Here is a 16,798-nt window from a genome sequence, read left to right as displayed (position 1 = left end):
GGAAAGCTCTTTTTGTGGGGGGGGGGGGGTGGTGGAGGACACATATTTTATTTGGGTACAGCGTTGCACGACCGCTCAATTGTCAGTTAAAGTAACGCAGTGTCATATCGCAAAAAAAAGGCCTGGTCATGAAGGGGCCGGTGGGGGGGGGGGGGGGGGGGTAAACCTTCTGGAGCTGAAGTGGTTAACGTGTTAAAAAAAAAAAGATACTTTAAAAAAAAAAAAAAAAATTTAAAAAAAGGGTTAATTAAATCTGCATATTAAAAAAAAGGTAAACCTTCTGGAGCTGAAGTGGTTAACGTGTAAAAAAAAAAAAGATACTTTAAAAAAAAATTAAAAATTAAAAAAAAAGGGTTAATTAAATCTGCATATTAAAAAAAAAGGTAAACCTTCTGGAGCTGAAGTGGTTAACGTGTAAAAAAAAAAAAAAAAGATACTTTAAAAAAAATAAAAATAAAAAAAAAGGGTTAATTAAATCTGCATATTAAAAAAAAGGTAAACCTTCTGGAGCTGAAGTGGTTAACGTGTTAAAAAAAAAAAAAGATACTTTAAAAAAAATAAAAATAAAAAAAAAGGGTTAATTAAATCTGCATATTAAAAAAAAGGTAAATCTTCTGGAGCTGAAGTGGTTAACGTGTTAAAAATAAAAAAAGATACTTTAAAAAAAAAAAAGGGTTAATTAAATCTGCATATTAAAAAAATAATATATTCTAAACAACTTTTGAAATGATACATGTTAAACCTTATATGAGATTTTAATGATTGGATTTATATTTTAAAGGAGCAAATTAACGAGCTGCGGATGACCCCCCCCCCCCCCCCTCCCCAGGATGGCAACCTGTCCCATCTCAAAGGTCGCATGCAGCGAATGCCGGCTAAGGCTGCCACCTTATGTAATAAAAGAGCATCGGTGCGTTATGATAGATGCGGGTTTCTCAGGGTTGAGCCGGTCCAGGAAGGGTTAATGTAACAATACCCCCGGCTGGTATATTATCAGCGCACAGAATTCATTGGGTAGTGTACGGCACCTGAGTGTGATGAGATTGCCAGACCTTCCGAGGACAGAAAAAAAAAAAAAAACAGTCGTTCAGTCTGAGCAGTTGGTGAGCGTTCATCTCGCTGGGAGAAGCTGATCGTTCTGAGAGCCGCCGCTGCTAATGAAGCTCGTATTCTGCTGAACAAAAATGTAAATATTTCCGGAGGATCTCCCGCGTCCGGACACCAGCTGAGCACCTGCCTGCAGCTGCAGAGAGCTCCCTTCCAAACCGACAGGTAAGACGGCGTGGAAATGGAACTGATCGCTGCCAGATATACTTTAAATCCACATTCATGCACCCCTCCCCCGGGAGATGCACACCCTTCACAAAGCTAAATCGCCATAATAAGGCTCCTTATTGGAAAAAAGAAAACAAAAAAAAAGTGACAGTTATTTTCAGCCTGTGAGTTTCAATGAGAAATTGACAGTTACAAGGCTAATATAGGAACCCTTTTATTTAAAGCTTTGTAAATGGAGTCTAGGCACAAATGGCCGTCATTTATAGAAAAGCGCCCCCCTGGAGCAGCCAATCAAGTCAGCACAGTAGCTTGGGCACGATCTGCGTGGAGTTTGCATGTTTTCTCAGGGCTTACATGGGTTTCCTCCGGGTACTCCGATTTACCCCACAATCCAGAAACATGATTGTAGGGTAATTGGCTCCAGTCTTAATTGGTCGTAGTATGTGGGATAGGAATCTTAGATTGTAAGTCACTTGAGAGATAGGAACCTTAGATTGTAAGTTCCTTGGGGGCAGGGACTGATGAGAGATAAGGACCTTAGATTGTAAGTTTCTTGGGGGCAGGGACTGATGAGAGATAGGGACCTTAGATTGTAAGTTCCTTGGGGGCAGGGACTGATGAGAGATAGGGACCTTAGATTGTAAGTTCCTTGGGGGCAGGGACTGATGAGAGATAGGGACCTTAGATTGTAAGTTCCTTGGGGGCAGGGACTGATGAGAGATAAGGACCTTAGATTGTAAGTTCCTTGGGGGCAGGGACTGATGAGAGATAGGGACCTTAGATTGTAAGTTTGTTGGGGGCAGGGACTGATGAGAGATAGGGACCTTAGATTGTAAGTTCCTTGGGGGCAGGAACTGATGAAAGATGGCAGCTTAGATTGTAAGTTTCTTGGGGGCAGGGACTGATGAGAGATAGGCACCTTAGATTGTAAGTTCCTTGAGGGCAGGAACTGATGAAAGATGGCAGCTTAGATTGTAAGTTCCTTAGTGGCAGGAACTGATGAGAGATAGGGACCTTAGATTGTAAGTTCCTTGGGGGCAGGAACTGATGAGAGATAGGTACCTTAGATTGTAAGTTCCTTGGGGGCAGGGACTGGGACTGATGTGACTGATGTGAGATAGGGATCTTAAATCATATACTCCCTGAGGGGCAGGGACCGATGTGAGATAGGGACTTTAAATTGTAAGTTCCTTGGGGGCAGTGACTTATGTGAGATAAGGACCTTAGATTGGAAGTTCCCTGGGGGCAGGGACTGGGACTGGTGGGACTGATGTGATATTGGGATCTTAAATCATATACTCCCTGAGGGGCAAGGACTGATGTGAGATAGGGACCTTAAATCATAAGCTCTCCGAGGGGTAGGGACTGATTATGAGATATGGACCTTAGATTATAAGTTCCTTGGGGGCAGGGATTGATGAGAGATAAGGACCTTAGATTGTAAGTTTCTTGGGGCAGGGACTGGGACTGACGTGACTGATGTGAGATATGGATCTTAAATCATAAGCTCCCTGAGGGGCAGGGACTGATGTGAGATATGGAATTTAGATTGTAAGTTCCTTGGGGGCAGGCACTGATGAGTGATAAGGACCTTAGATTGTAAGTTCCTTGGGGGCAGGAACTGATGAAAGATGGCAGCTTAGAGTGTAAGTTTCTTGGGGGCAGGGACTGATGAGAGATAGGCACCTTAGATTGTAAGTTCCTTGAGGGCAGGAACTGATGAAAGATGGCAGCTTAGATTGTAAGTTCCTTAGTGGCAGGAACTGATGAGAGATAGGGACCTTAGATTGTAAGTTCCTTGGGGGCAGGAACTGATGAGAGATAGGTACCTTAGATTGTAAGTTCCTTGGGGGCAGGGACTGGGACTGATGTGACTGATGTGAGATAGGGATCTTAAATCATAAGCTCCCTGAGGGGCAGGGACTGATGTGAGATATGGACTTTAGATTGTAAGATCCTTGGGGGCAGGCACTGATGAGTGATAAGGACCTTAGATTGTAAGTTCCTTGGGGGCAGGGACTGATGAGAGATAAGGACCTTTGATTGTAAGTTCTTTGGGGGCAGGGACTGGGACTGACTTGACTGATGTGCGATAGGGACCTTAAATCATAAGCTCCCTGAGAGACAAGGACTGATGTGAGATAGGGACCTTAAATTGTAAGTTCCTTGGGGACAGTGACTGATGTTTAATAGAAACCTTAGACTGTGGGTTCCTTGAGGGTAGGAACTGATAAGAGACAGGGACCTTAGATTTTAAGCCCCTTGAGGGCAGGGACTGATGTGAGAGAAGGACCTTGGATTTTAAAGTGATTGTAAGGCTTCGTTTTTTTGTTTTTTTTTAAATGACATATCATACTTACCTCCACTGTGCAGTTTGTTTTGCACAGAGTGGCCCCGATCCTCGACTTCTGGGGTCCCCCGGTGGCGCAGGTAGCTCCTCCCCACATCTTATAACCCCCTAGGAGAAGCGTTTTCCAGGGGGGGTTACATTGCAGGAGTGCTCCAAAGTCCAGCATTCGGTGTCCATAGATGCCGAATGTAGGACTTGGCCCACCCCCCTGGCACCCGAGTCATTGGGTTTTATTGACAGCAGCGGGAGCCAATGGCAGCACTGCTATCAATCTCTCAAATCGAGAGCCGAGACAACGGGCAGAGGGGAAGAGCGGGTCGCCAACAGGGGAATACAGGACTCAGGTGAGTAAAATGGGGGGGGCTAGGGAGCCGGTCAGTGACAGAAGTTTTTTCACCTTAATGCATAGGATGCATTAAGGTGAAAAACATGAGGGTTTACAACCCCTTTAATCTCCACAAGAGCAGAGACCCATGGCAGATAGGGACCTTAGATGGTAATTTCCTTGAGTGCAAGTATTGATGTGTAATAGGGACCTTAGATTTTAAGCTCATTGAAGGCAGGGACTGATGTGAGGGAAGGGCCTTAGATTTTAAGCTCCTCAAGGGCAGGGATAGGTGGGAACCTAAGACTGTAATTTCCTTGAGGGCAGGAACTGATAGGAACCTTAGATCATAAACTCTTTGGGGTTAGAGACTAATTAGACAGGGGCTGATGAGAGGTAAAGACCTTAGACCATAAATTCCCTGTGGGAAAAGACTTATGAGAGATAGGGACCTTAGATCATAGGTTTCTTGAGGGTAGGGAGTGATGAGAGATAAAGACCTTAGATCATAAGCTTCATGATGGTAGGAACTGATGAAAGATATGGACCATAGATCATAAGCTCCTCGTAGGCAGGGACTGATGTGAACTAGGGAGCTTAGAAGTTAAGCACCTTGAGAGCATGGACTGATGATAGATAGGAACCTTAGATGGTAAGCTCCTTGAGGACTTGGATGGATGTGTGAAAGCTCATTGAGGGCAGTGTCTGAATGGAGATAGGGACCTTAGATCGTAAGCTCCTTGAGGGTAGGGTGTGATGAGAGATAAGGACCTTAGATCATAAGCTTCATGATTGTAGGGACTGATGAAAGATATGGACCATAGATCATGAGGTCCTTGAGGGCAGGGACGTAGATGAGGTAGGGACTTCAGCTCATAAACTCCTTGTAGGCAGGGACTAATGTGAGATAGTGTGTTTAGAAGGTAAGCACCTTGAGAGCATGGACTAATGATAGATAGGAACCTTAGATGGTAAGCTCCTTGAGGATGGGGATAGACGGGGACGGATGTGTGAACTGATGAGAGATATGGACCGTAGATCATAAGCTCCTTGAGGGCCGAGATATAGATGAGGTAGGGACTTCAGATCATAAGCTCCTTGAGTGGAGGGGCTGATGAGATAGGGACTTGAGATCATAAACTCCTTGTAGGCAGGGCCTAATGTGAGATAGGGTGTTTAGAAGGTAAGCACCTTGAGAGCACAGACTGATGATAGATAGCAACATTAGATGGTAAGCTCCTTGAGGATGGGGACCGATGTGTGATAAGTACCTTAGACTGTAAGCTCCTTGAGGGCAGTGACTGAATAGAGATAGGGACCTTAGATCGTAAGCTCCTTGAGGGCAGGAACTGATGAGAGATATGGACCGTAGATCATAAGTTCCTTGAGGGCAGATATATAGATGAGGTAGGGACTTCAGATCATAAGCTCCTTGAGGGCAGGGGATGATGAGAGATAGGGACCTTAGATCATAAGCTCATGAGGGCAGGTACTGATGAAAAATATGATGCGGTAGGGACAGATTGTAAGCTCCTTGAGGGGAAGGGTTGAGAGATAGGGACCTTAGATCCTAAACTCCTTGAGGTAAGGGACTGATGTGAGATAGAGACCTTAGATCCTAAACTCCTTGAAGGAAGGGACAGTTGAGAGATAGGGACCTTAGAGTGTAAGTTCCTTGGGGCAGGGACTGATGAGAGACAGGGACCTTAGATTGTAAGTTCCTTGGGGGGCAGGGACTGATGAGAGACAAGGACCTTAGATTGTAAGTTCCTTGGGGGCAGGGACTGATGAGAGATAGGGACCTTAGATTGTAAGTTCCTTGGGGGCAGGGACTGATGAGAGATAAGGACCTTAAATTGTAAGTTCCTTGGGGCAGGGACTGATGAGAGACAAGGACCTTAGATTGTAAGTTCTTTGGGGGCAGGGACTGATGACAGATAGGGACCTTAGATTGTAAGTTCCTTGGGGCAGGGACTGATGAGAGACAAGGACCTTAGATTGTAAGTTCCTTGGGGGCAGGGACTGATGAGAGATAGGGACCTTAGATTGTAAGTTCCTTGGGGGCAGGGACTGATGAGATATAAGGACCTTAGATCATAAGCTCTTTTGGGGCAAGAACAAAATAAATGGTATGTAAATAGTTGATGCTAAATAAATGTATGTAATAAATAATCTGTTATCTGATTGGACTGCTGCCTAAAATACGATCATATGAGATGAATTGCTTCTATATAATGTTGTGTGGGTAGTTACTTTGGTTGCTTTGGTGGAGATGAGCTGAGCCAGCACCTGAGATGTGTCTAGGCAGTGTGGAGTCTAATCTCACCTGGAGCAAGTGATGCTTAGCACTGGCTGAAATATGGTTGCTATGGGTTACGGTATGGCGCACACCGCTGAACTTTGCTGTTTTTTTATCTCGTCAATTACACAGACCTATTTCTATTTCGTTGCATACTATATTATTATTTCATTTGAGCATATTTATAATTTTCCTTTTATGTTACCGAATGTATTTATTTAGCGTTTGCAGTTTTCCGTCACCCTGATTGGTTGAATTAGATGCACTTGTGTCATTTTTTTTTTCAGCCTGACTTACAATATAACTATGACTTTTATGCTTGTTATTAAAGGTTGCTGGAACTGCGGTGGTGAGTTTAGTCTTTTTATGTAACCCACTAAAGGGGTTGTAACCCTTTGTGTTTTTACACCTTAATGCATCCTATGCATTAAGGGGAAAGAACACCTGGCAGTGACCCCTCCCCCCTCCATTTTACTTACCTGAGCCCTGGAACTTGGCCCAGCAGGGACCCGCTGTCCCTCTGCCCGGGGTTCTCGGCACATGCTCAGTTTTCAGTGAGTTTCAATGCTAAGCATTCCCTCCCTATCACATCTGAGCAGCCCATGTGACTATAGAGTCACACATGTGGGCATATACACAGTGACAGCCCACTCCCTCCCTCCTCCATACCCACTAACCAGCTAAACACAATGGGGGGGGGGGGGGCGGGATATTACATATAGATTGATGGAGGCTTCACCTCCCTCTTATTCTGTAAGGGTGTGACACAGTCTGTGACTGGCAGAAATCCTCCCGCACCATGTTATTGCCAAAAAAATAATAAAGATTGCTTTTTAAATATAGATTTGTATAACAATTTAAAAAAAAGTTTATTGATATGAATTATTTTATTTTTACTCTGGATTCCAAAACATATTTTTTTTTTTGAACATGTGACCAGCAGCAGAGGACTAAAAGCGCCTCCTGCTGCTTTTTCCCCGAAGACAGGCTTAAGAGAGAGCTGAGTCATGTGACCGGTGTAGATCCATTAGGAAAAAGGTACTTTTTTTTTTTTTCTTAATTAAGATAAATGACACAGTGTGTGTTTATTATCACTTTAAGGTATGGAAAAGATCAGAATCTGAAGAAGAGTGTTTTAAAGGTTCACATGCGCAATTCAGGGTTTTGCACCTTTAAATGCAATCCACTGGATAGAACACTTTTTGGACGTTGGTGGATCTCTGGTGAATATGAGGATTAATGTTCTTGTACTGCATTTTTCATTACATTTTATATTTGTGTATATATGTGTGTGTATTATATATTATATTATTATTAATATTATTATTATTATTATTATTATTAATATTATTATTATTATTTATTATTATTATTATTATTATTATTATTATTATTATTATTATTATTTTATCATTCACATTATAATTTATATAGCTACTAGTTTCTTTGCTGTCTTCCTGAAACATAAAATATATATGAAACATAAAAATACATGAAACATAAAAATATTCAGGTTATGTATTTATTATCATCCTTTTAACCACTTGACCTCCGGAAAGATTTACCCCCTTCATGACCAGGCCATTTTTATACAGTTATTTAAACTGAAAATTGTGCGGTCGTACCCAAATAAAATGTATGTCCTTTTTTCCCCACAAATGGAGCTTTCTTTTGGTGTTTTTTTGATCACTTCTGCGGTTTTCATTTTTCCCGCTTTAAACAAAAAAAAAAAAATGGACAATTTTGAAAAAAAAAAACAATATTTTTTACTTTCTGCTATAATATATATATTTAATAAAAAAATATAAAAAATAAAATTTGTTCATAAATTTAAGAAAATATGTATTCAGCTACATATTTTTTGGTGAAAAAAATCCCAAGTGTACATTGATTGGTTCACGCGAACGTTACAGCATCTACAAACTATGGGATGTATTCATGGAATTTTTATTTAAAAAAAAAAATTGTCTATACTAATAATAGCGGCGATCAGCGACTTATAGCACGACTGCGATTTTTTTGCAGTGGACAATCTGACACTTTTGACACTTTTTGGGAGTCAGTGACATTAATACAGTGATCAGTGCTAAAAATATCCAAAAGCAAAAAAACAAAACAAAAAAAAAACCCCTAGTGGTGGACTTTTTAGGCACATAGAAAATAAAATAGTAGCTTAGTACAAATATATTTTATTGGTTGTATACATAAAAACATAATACTCATATAACATGTGACCTTCGAATTGCATCTATAGCGTTTAACAACAATGTACATACAGTAATATGGAATGCTCATGCTCCCTACGCGTTTCGGAGTGTGCGTACATCCTTTCTCAGGGAGGAATAGGAGATTAGGATAGGAATTACGGATTATAGAATTATAGATTCCTATTCTATAAAAATATATTAGAAAAGACAGGGTAGGTATCTACAACATTACATATGTATGCAATAATTTGTAGACAATTTTCACATCGTCACACTTTATAGTAAATCGCTGAATTAGCATTTCGAAATATTCCAGTTTAAAAACCAACACCAGAAGGATAAGTCTGCCAGATTAGTCCTCGACTCCAAAAAAACCCCAGCTCTTAGTATGTTTATCTTAGAAACTTTAGAAGCATTAAAGCGAGATTCCACCCTAACGTGGAACTTCCGCTCATCGGATACCCTCCCCCCCTCCGGTGTCACAGTTTGCACCGTTCAGGGGGGAGGGGGGGTGCAGATACCTGTCTAAGACAGGTATTTGCAGCCACTTCCGGACATAGACTCCCACGGGATTCTGTGCTGTTTCCTGTCTCGGCGCACTGTCTGCTGGGACATACACGGGTCCCAGAGACAGCGCGGACCATTCCCATTGCGCTGCGTGACTCGCATGTGCAGTAGGGAACCGGGAAATGAAGCCGCAACGCTTCACTTCCTGATTTCCTCCCCGAGAATGGTGGCAGCAGCAGCCGAGAGCCGAGCGATCGATCGGCCTCGGCTGCCGACATCGCTGGATCCTGGGACAGGTGAGTGTCCATTTATTAAAAGCCAGCAGCTGTAGTATTTATAGCTGCTGGCTTTTAATATTTTTTTTGTAGGTGGAATCCCTCTTTAACCACTTGCTTACTGGGCACTTAAACCCCCCTCAGTCCCAGACCAATTTTCAGCTTTCAGCGCTGATGCACTTTGAGTGACAATTGCGCGGGCATACAACACTGTACCCAAATGAAATTTTTATCATTTTTTTCCCACAAATAGAGCTTTCTTTTGGTGGTATTTAATTACAGCTCGGAGTTTTATTTTTTGCTAAACAAACAAAAAAAGATGCAAAAAAAAAAAAAAAAAAATCATGTTTTAATAGTTTGTTATAAAATTTTGCAAACAGGTCATTTTTCTCCTTCATTGAAGTGCGCTGATTAGGCGGCACTGATAGGCTGCATTGGTGGGCACTGATGGGCTGCATTGGTGGGCACTGATAGGCTGCACTGGTGGGCACTGATAGGCATAGTTAAGGCGGCACTAATAGGCACAGATAAGGCGGCACCGATGGGCACAGATAAGGCGGCACTGATGGGCAAAGATGGGCACAGATAAGATGGCACGGATGGGTGGCACGGATAAGTGGCACGGATGGGTGGCACGGATGGGCACTGATAGGTACCACAGATAGATGGGACTGATGGGCACTGATAGGTGGCACTGATAGGTGGCTCTGATAGGTGGCACTGCTGGGCACTGATGGGCGGCACTGCTGGGCACTGATGGGCGGCACTGCTGGGCACTGATGGGCGGCACTGGGGTGCAGCACCTGAGGCAGATTTTGGGTGGCACTGTGGGTGGCACTGTGGGTGGCACTGCTGGGTGGCACTGTGGGTGGCACTGTGGGCACTGCTGGGTGGCACTGTGGGCACTATGGGCACTGCTGGGTGGCACTGACAGGGGGGCACTTACTTTATTTCAGGATGGCACTGCGGGTGGCAGGTGGGCACTGGCAGGGGGCAGGTGTCCGTTTAAATTGCTGGCCGTGATCGGGACTGAATACTAGCCGATTACCGGCTCCGTTTTATCACATGATCAGCTGTCATTGGCTGACAGCTGATCACGTGATAAGGGGTCGGGATCGACCCCTTACACGGATCGGTGATCAGGCGAGTCTCACGGACTCGCCGATCACAGAGCGCGCCGCGCGCGCCCCTCAGGGGCCGCGCAGGCCGCTCGTAACCGGGACTACGTCAATAGACGTAGTCCCGAAAATGTGGGTCCGCGCTATTGCCGTCATTTTGCAATAGCGCGGATCCCAAGTGGTTAAGTTGCCGTTCTACAAAAAAAATTCCAGTGCTAAAAATATGCACTGTCACTGTACTAATGGCTGGGATGGGGGTTTAACATCTAAGGAGCCCAAAGGGTTAACTGTGTGCCTAGCCAGTGTTTTTGTGTACTGTATGTGTTGCGTTTACTAGGGGAAGGGATGAATTATATTCCCTCTTGGCAGGGACACAGAAACCATCCCTTCCTTCCCTGTCAGAACGGGGATCTGCCTTGTTTACATAGGCAGATACCCATTCTGTGATGTTTACCGACGATTGGAGGGTGCCGGAGGACAGGGAGTGCCTGGCACTCGCAGATCAGCTTCTGCCGGGAAAAACCACCGCACAAGAGGCCCACTGGCAGCACACGCCCCCTGCAGGTGGTAGTGCAGAATCGCCTATATACATGTCATCCTGCACAAGGCTGTTGCTCTGCAGCAGTAAAAATGATATAGGGCAGTCAGCAAGTGGTTAATGTCTGCTTCTTCTTCTATCCATTGAATTCTGCCTTATCTCACCATTTCTTAAATGATATTAACCACTTACCGACCGGCTCCTGTACATACACGTTGGCACTTTTTGAAGAGGGATATCTCGTTAAACGGCAGAAGCTGCTGCCAAAACTGAAATATCCATCTTTACAGGAGGCGGTTGTATTTACGATAATGGTGGTCTCTGCGGCGGATTCGCCGCAAGATCACCGTTATCGGTGGCGGGAGAGGTGCCACCCCCCCCCTCCCGCCGCTTACCGGAGCCTTTGGTAGCGGCAGAGGCGATCAAGACCTGTCATGTCCTGGATATGGAGGTGAGTGAGGCTAAGATGGTCCCCACTCATCTCTATACCATAGGAGGGCGGAAGCAACGTCACAACGTCACTTCCCCCCATACCTCTTAAAAGAACATTTTCCTGTTGTAATTTTTTCAAATGACAATTTTTTTTAAAATTTTAGTCCAAATATGAGATCGGAGGACTTTTTGACCCCGGATCTCATATTTAAGAGGACCTGTCATACTTTTTTCTATTACAAGGGATATTTACATTCCTTGTAATAGGAATAAAAGTGACATAATTTTTTTTTTAATAAATGAAAGTACAATAAATAAGAAAAATAATTTTTTTTTTTTAAAGCGCCCCATCCCGACGAGCTCGCGCGCAGAAGCGAGCGCATACGTGAGTAGCGCCCGCATATGAAAACAGTGGTCAAACCACACATGTGAGGTATCGCCGTGATCGGTAGAGCAAGAGCAATAATTCTCGCCCTGGACCTCCTCTATAACGCAAAACATGCAACCTGTAGAATTTTTTAAACGTCGCCTATGGAGATTTTTGAGGGTAAAAGTTTGACGCCATTCCACGAGCGGGCGCAGTTTTGAAGTGTGACATGTTGGGTATCAATTGACTCGGCGTAACATTATCTTTCACAATATAAAAAACAATTGGATGAAATTTACTGTTGTCTTATTTTTTTATTTAAAAAAATAAAGAATTTTTTCCCCAAAAAGTGCGATTGTAAGACCGCTGCGCAAATACGGTGTGAAAATAAGTATTGCAACGGCCGCCATTTTATTCTCTAGGGTGTTAGAAAAAAAACAATATATAATGTTTTTCTAGCAAAAAAAACTGTTTTATACATGTAATCACCTAAATTCCAAAATGAGGCTAGTCCTTAAGTGGTTAAAGGTTTTGGCCCACCCGAGACTTTAGCTATGGGTGAGCAGTGGTGGGGTGGGGTTTTGGCATCACTGGTGGGCATCGACAGGCATCACTGATGGGCATCACTGATCTCCCCTGTGAGGAAAGTCGCTTATCAGCTGACAGCACGTGAGGAGAGGAATGCCGATAACCGGAACTTCCTATTTACACCGCAATCAGCTGTGATTGGACACAGCTGATCACATGGTATAGAGCCTACATCATAGGAGCTTTACCGTGATCCCTTCAGTTTCTGAAGGACGTAATATGACCGGGTGGGAAGGGGTTAAAAAGGCAACCCTTATGAGCTGTGAATTAAAAATTAATGTGACCTGTCTCAACCTATAGCAACAACATCAGCATACCTCCATCTCTAAGAGCCTGTTCACACAGGGGCGGCACGACTTGCAGCACGACTCACAGACGCGACCTGCAAACGACTTCAGCGGCGACTTGCAAAACGACTTCTGTATAGAAGTCAATGCAAGTCGTCTGAAGTCGCCCCAAAAGTAGTACAGGAACCTTTTTTCTAAGTCGGAGCGACTTGAGTCGCTCCTATTAGAACGGTTCCATAGTACAGAACGGAGCGCGACTTGTCAGGCGGCTAAGTCACCTGGACAAGTCGCCCCTGTGTGAACGGAGCCTTAATGTCATGCAAAAACAAAGAGAAGTGGGGTTGGGACTTTACATGAGGCATGTTGGTGTGTGTAATAATGTATGGAATAAAAATAAGTAAATTGATTGTCACAATCCCCTATTATCTATTACTTTTTAGCTCATTTATGCATACAACTCCTGATGATTGGCAACAGGCCATGAAACGCGTTGAGAGTTCATCTATGGGTGCCCAGTATACGTTCGCCCTGATAACCATATCATATTACAACTCTTATCAATTTCACATATCATGTAAATCATGTATCAATTATCTGTATGTAATTGTTTATCATTTATTTTGTTTGTCACAAATCATGCTTTTCTATTAAATGTATTATTATTATTATTATATATATTGATTCTTTATGACTACATTCTGTATCATAAATGTTTCGTTATCGGTTTTATTATGTTTATTACGATTATGAATTACCCCTAGGGGATTGTGACATTCAATTTACTCATTTTTATTTCACACATTATTACATACACCAACAGGCCTTATGTAAAGTCCTAACCCCAATTCTCTTTGTTTTCCCTTATGGGCTGTGGTTTCTGGAGTCAAAGCAGGAAGCTTCTATTTGCCTGGCTGCTGCACTAGCAGGGATAGAAACTGTGGCTTTAAATTAGCAGAGGGTAGCGCTGCACTGGTGGTGTCCTTCCTTATTCAGCCCCATGAAGGATCCATCTTCTACAACCATGGTTATCCTCCGATTTACTGTATCTTCTACCCTTCCTCATTCATCCCCATTTCGACAGGCTCCCTCTAGTGGTGGTCCCATGAAGGATCCATCTTCCACAACCATGGTTGTCCTCCAATGTCCTGTATCTTCTACCCTTCCTCATTCACCCCCATTTCGACAGGCTCCCTCTAGTGGTGGTCCCATGAAGGATCCATCTTCTACAACCATGGTTGTCCTCCAATGTACTGTATCTCCTACCCTTCCTCATTCAGCTCCATTTCCCACAGGCTCCCTTTAATGGTGGTCCCATGAAGGATCCATCTTCTACAACCATGGTGGTCCTCCAATGTACTGTATCTTCTACCCTTTCTCATTCAGCCCCATTTCCCACAGGCTCCCTCTAGTGGTGGCCCCATGAAGGATCCATATTCTACAACCATGGTTTTCCTCCAATGTACTGTATCTTCTACCCATCCTCATTCAGCCCCATTTCCAACAGGCTCCTTCTAGTGGTGGCCCTGTGAAGGATCCATCTTCGACAACCAAGATTATCCGTTTTATTATGCTTATTACTATTATGAATTACCCCTAGGGGGTTGTGACATTCAATCTACTCATTTTTATTCCATACGTTATTACATACACCAACATGCCTTATGTAAAGTCCCAACCCCACTTCTCTTTGTTTTCCCTTATGGGCTGTGGTTTCTGGAGTCAAAACGTGAAGCTGCTGTTTGCCTGGATGCTGCACTAGCAGGAATAGAACCTGTGGCTTTAAATCAGCAGCCCCAGCAAAGAGTAGTGCTACACTGGTGGTGTCCTTCCTCATTCAGTCCCATTTCCCACAGGCTCCCTCTAGTGATGGCTCCATAAAGGATCCACCTTCTACAACCATGGTTATCCTCCAAGCTACTGTATCTTCTACCCTTCCTCATTCAGCCCCATTTCCCACAGGCTCCCTCTAGTGGTGGCCCCATGAAGGATCCATCTTCTACAACCATGATTGTCCTCCAATTTACTGGGTCTTCTACCCTTCCTCATTCAGCCTCATTTCCCACAGGCTCCCTCTAGTGGTGGCCCCATGAAGGATCCACCTTCTACAACCATAGTTATCCTCCAATTTACTGTATCTTCTACCCTTCCTCATTCAGCCCCATTTCCCACAGGCTCCCTCTAGTGGTGGCCCCATGAAGGATCCATCTTCTACAACCATGGTTGTCCTCCAATGTACTGTATCCTCATTTAGCCCCATTTCCCACAAGCTCCCTCTAGTGGCGGCCCCATGACGGATCCATCTTCTACAACCGTGGTTGTCCTCCAATGTACTGTATCTTCTTCCCATTCTCATTCAGCCCCATTTGCCACAGGCTCCCTTTAATGGTAGCCCCATGAAGGATCCATCTTCTACAACCATGGCTGTCCTCCAATGTACTGTATCTTCTACCCTTCCTCATTCAGCCCCATTTCCCACAAGCTCCCTCTAGTGGTGGCCCCATGAAGGATCCATCTTCTACAACTGTGGTTGTCCTCCAATGTACTGTATCTTCTTCCCTTCCTCATTCAGCCCCATTGCCACAGGCTCCCTCTAGTGGTGGCCCCATGAAGGATCCATCTTCTTCAACCATGGCTGTCCCACAATGTACTGTATCTTCTACCCTTCCTCATTCAGCCCCATTTCCAACAGGCTCCCTCTAGTGGTGGCCCTGTGAAGGACCCATCTTCTACAACCATGATTGTCTTCCAATGTACTGTATCTTCTGCATTAAATTCCAATAGCGTGGGGTAGCTGTTTCACCGTTATCGGTTTTAGTATGCTTATTACTATTATGAATTACCCCTAGGGGATTGTGACATTCAATCTACTCATTTTTATTCCATACGTTATTACATACACCAATATGCCTTATGTAAAGTCCCAACCCCACTTCTCTTTGTTTTCCCTTATGGGCTGTGGTTTCTGGAGTCATAGCGCGAAGCTGCTGTTTGCCTGGCTGCTGCACTAGCAGGAATAGAACCTGTGGCTTTAAATCAGCAGCCCCAGCAAAGGGTAGCGCTACACTAGTGGTGTCCTTCCTTATTCAGCCCCATTTCCCACAGGCTCCCGCTAGTGGTGGCTCCATAAAGGATCCACCTTCTACAACCATGGTCATCCTCCAATTTACTGGGTCTTCTACCCTTCCTCATTCAGCCCCATTTCCCACCAACTCCCTCTAGTGGTGGCCCCATGAAGGATCCATCTTCTACAACAATGGTTGTCCTCCAATTTACTGGGTCTTCTGCCCTTCCTCATTCAACCTCATTTCCCACTGGCTCCCTCTAGTGGTGGCCCCATTAAGGATCCACCTTCTACAACCATGGTTGTCCTCCAATTTAGTGTATCTTCTACCCTTCCTCATTCAGCCCTATTTCCCAAAGGCTCCCTCTAGTGGTGGCCCCATGAAGGATCCATCTTCTACAACCATGGTTGTCCTCCAATGTACTGTATCTTCTACCCTTCCTCATTCAGCCCCATTTCCCACAGGCTCCCTCTAGTGGTGGCCCCACGAAAGATACATCTTCTACAACCATGGTTGTCCTCCAATGTACTGTATCTTCTACCCTTCCTCATTCAGCCCCATTTCCCACAGGCTCCCTCTAGTGGTGGCCCCATGAAGGATCCATCTTCTACAACCATGGTTGTCCTCCAATTTTCTGTATCTTCTACCCTTCCTCATTCAGCCCCATTTCCCACAGGCTCCCTCTAGTGGTGGCCCCATGAAGGATCCATCTTCTACAACCATGGTTGTCCTCCAATGAACTGTATCTTCTACCCTTCCTCATTCAGCCCCATTTCCCACAGGCTCCCTCTAGTGGTGGCCCCACGAAAGATCCGTCTTCTACAACCATGGATGTCCTCCAATTTATCGGTTTTTCTACCCTTTCTCATTCAGCCCCATTTCCCACAGGCTCCCTCTAGTGGTGGCCCCATGAAGGATCCACCTTCTACAACCATGGTTGTCCTTCAATTTTCTGTATCTTCTACCCTTCCTCATTCAGCCCCATTTCCCACAGGCTCCCTCTAGTGGTGGCCCCATGAAGGATTCATCTTCTACAACCATGTTTGTCCTCCAATGTACTGTATCTTCTACATTAGATTCCATGGCAAGGGGTAGCTGTGGTTAACACTTGCTTCCTTTCCTTCTCCTTATAGATTCCATCCCTCAGACAAGGATTATTATAATGAAT

General features: G+C 44.2%; 1 protein-coding gene across 1 annotated transcript in view; it reads left to right on the top strand.

Annotated features, from left to right (window-relative positions):
• The first annotated feature begins 962 nt into the window (after positions 1–962).
• The window catches only part of MMEL1 (membrane metalloendopeptidase like 1), a 362,546-nt gene continuing 346,710 nt past the window's right edge, over positions 963–16,798 (top strand). The window contains exon 1 of the mRNA XM_077458217.1: positions 963–1,272. The gene's annotated coding sequence lies outside the window, so the exon portion shown is untranslated. The remainder of the gene's footprint in view (positions 1,273–16,798) is intronic.

The sequence above is a fragment of the Lithobates pipiens genome, unplaced genomic scaffold (assembly GCF_037356315.1).
Source record: "Lithobates pipiens isolate NorthernLeopardFrog02 unplaced genomic scaffold, aLitPip1_a1.2 Scaffold_27, whole genome shotgun sequence".
NCBI lineage: Eukaryota > Metazoa > Chordata > Amphibia > Anura > Ranidae > Lithobates > Lithobates pipiens.
The sequence above is the reverse complement of the archived record's forward strand: the minus strand, read 5'-3'. Positions and strand labels throughout refer to the sequence as shown.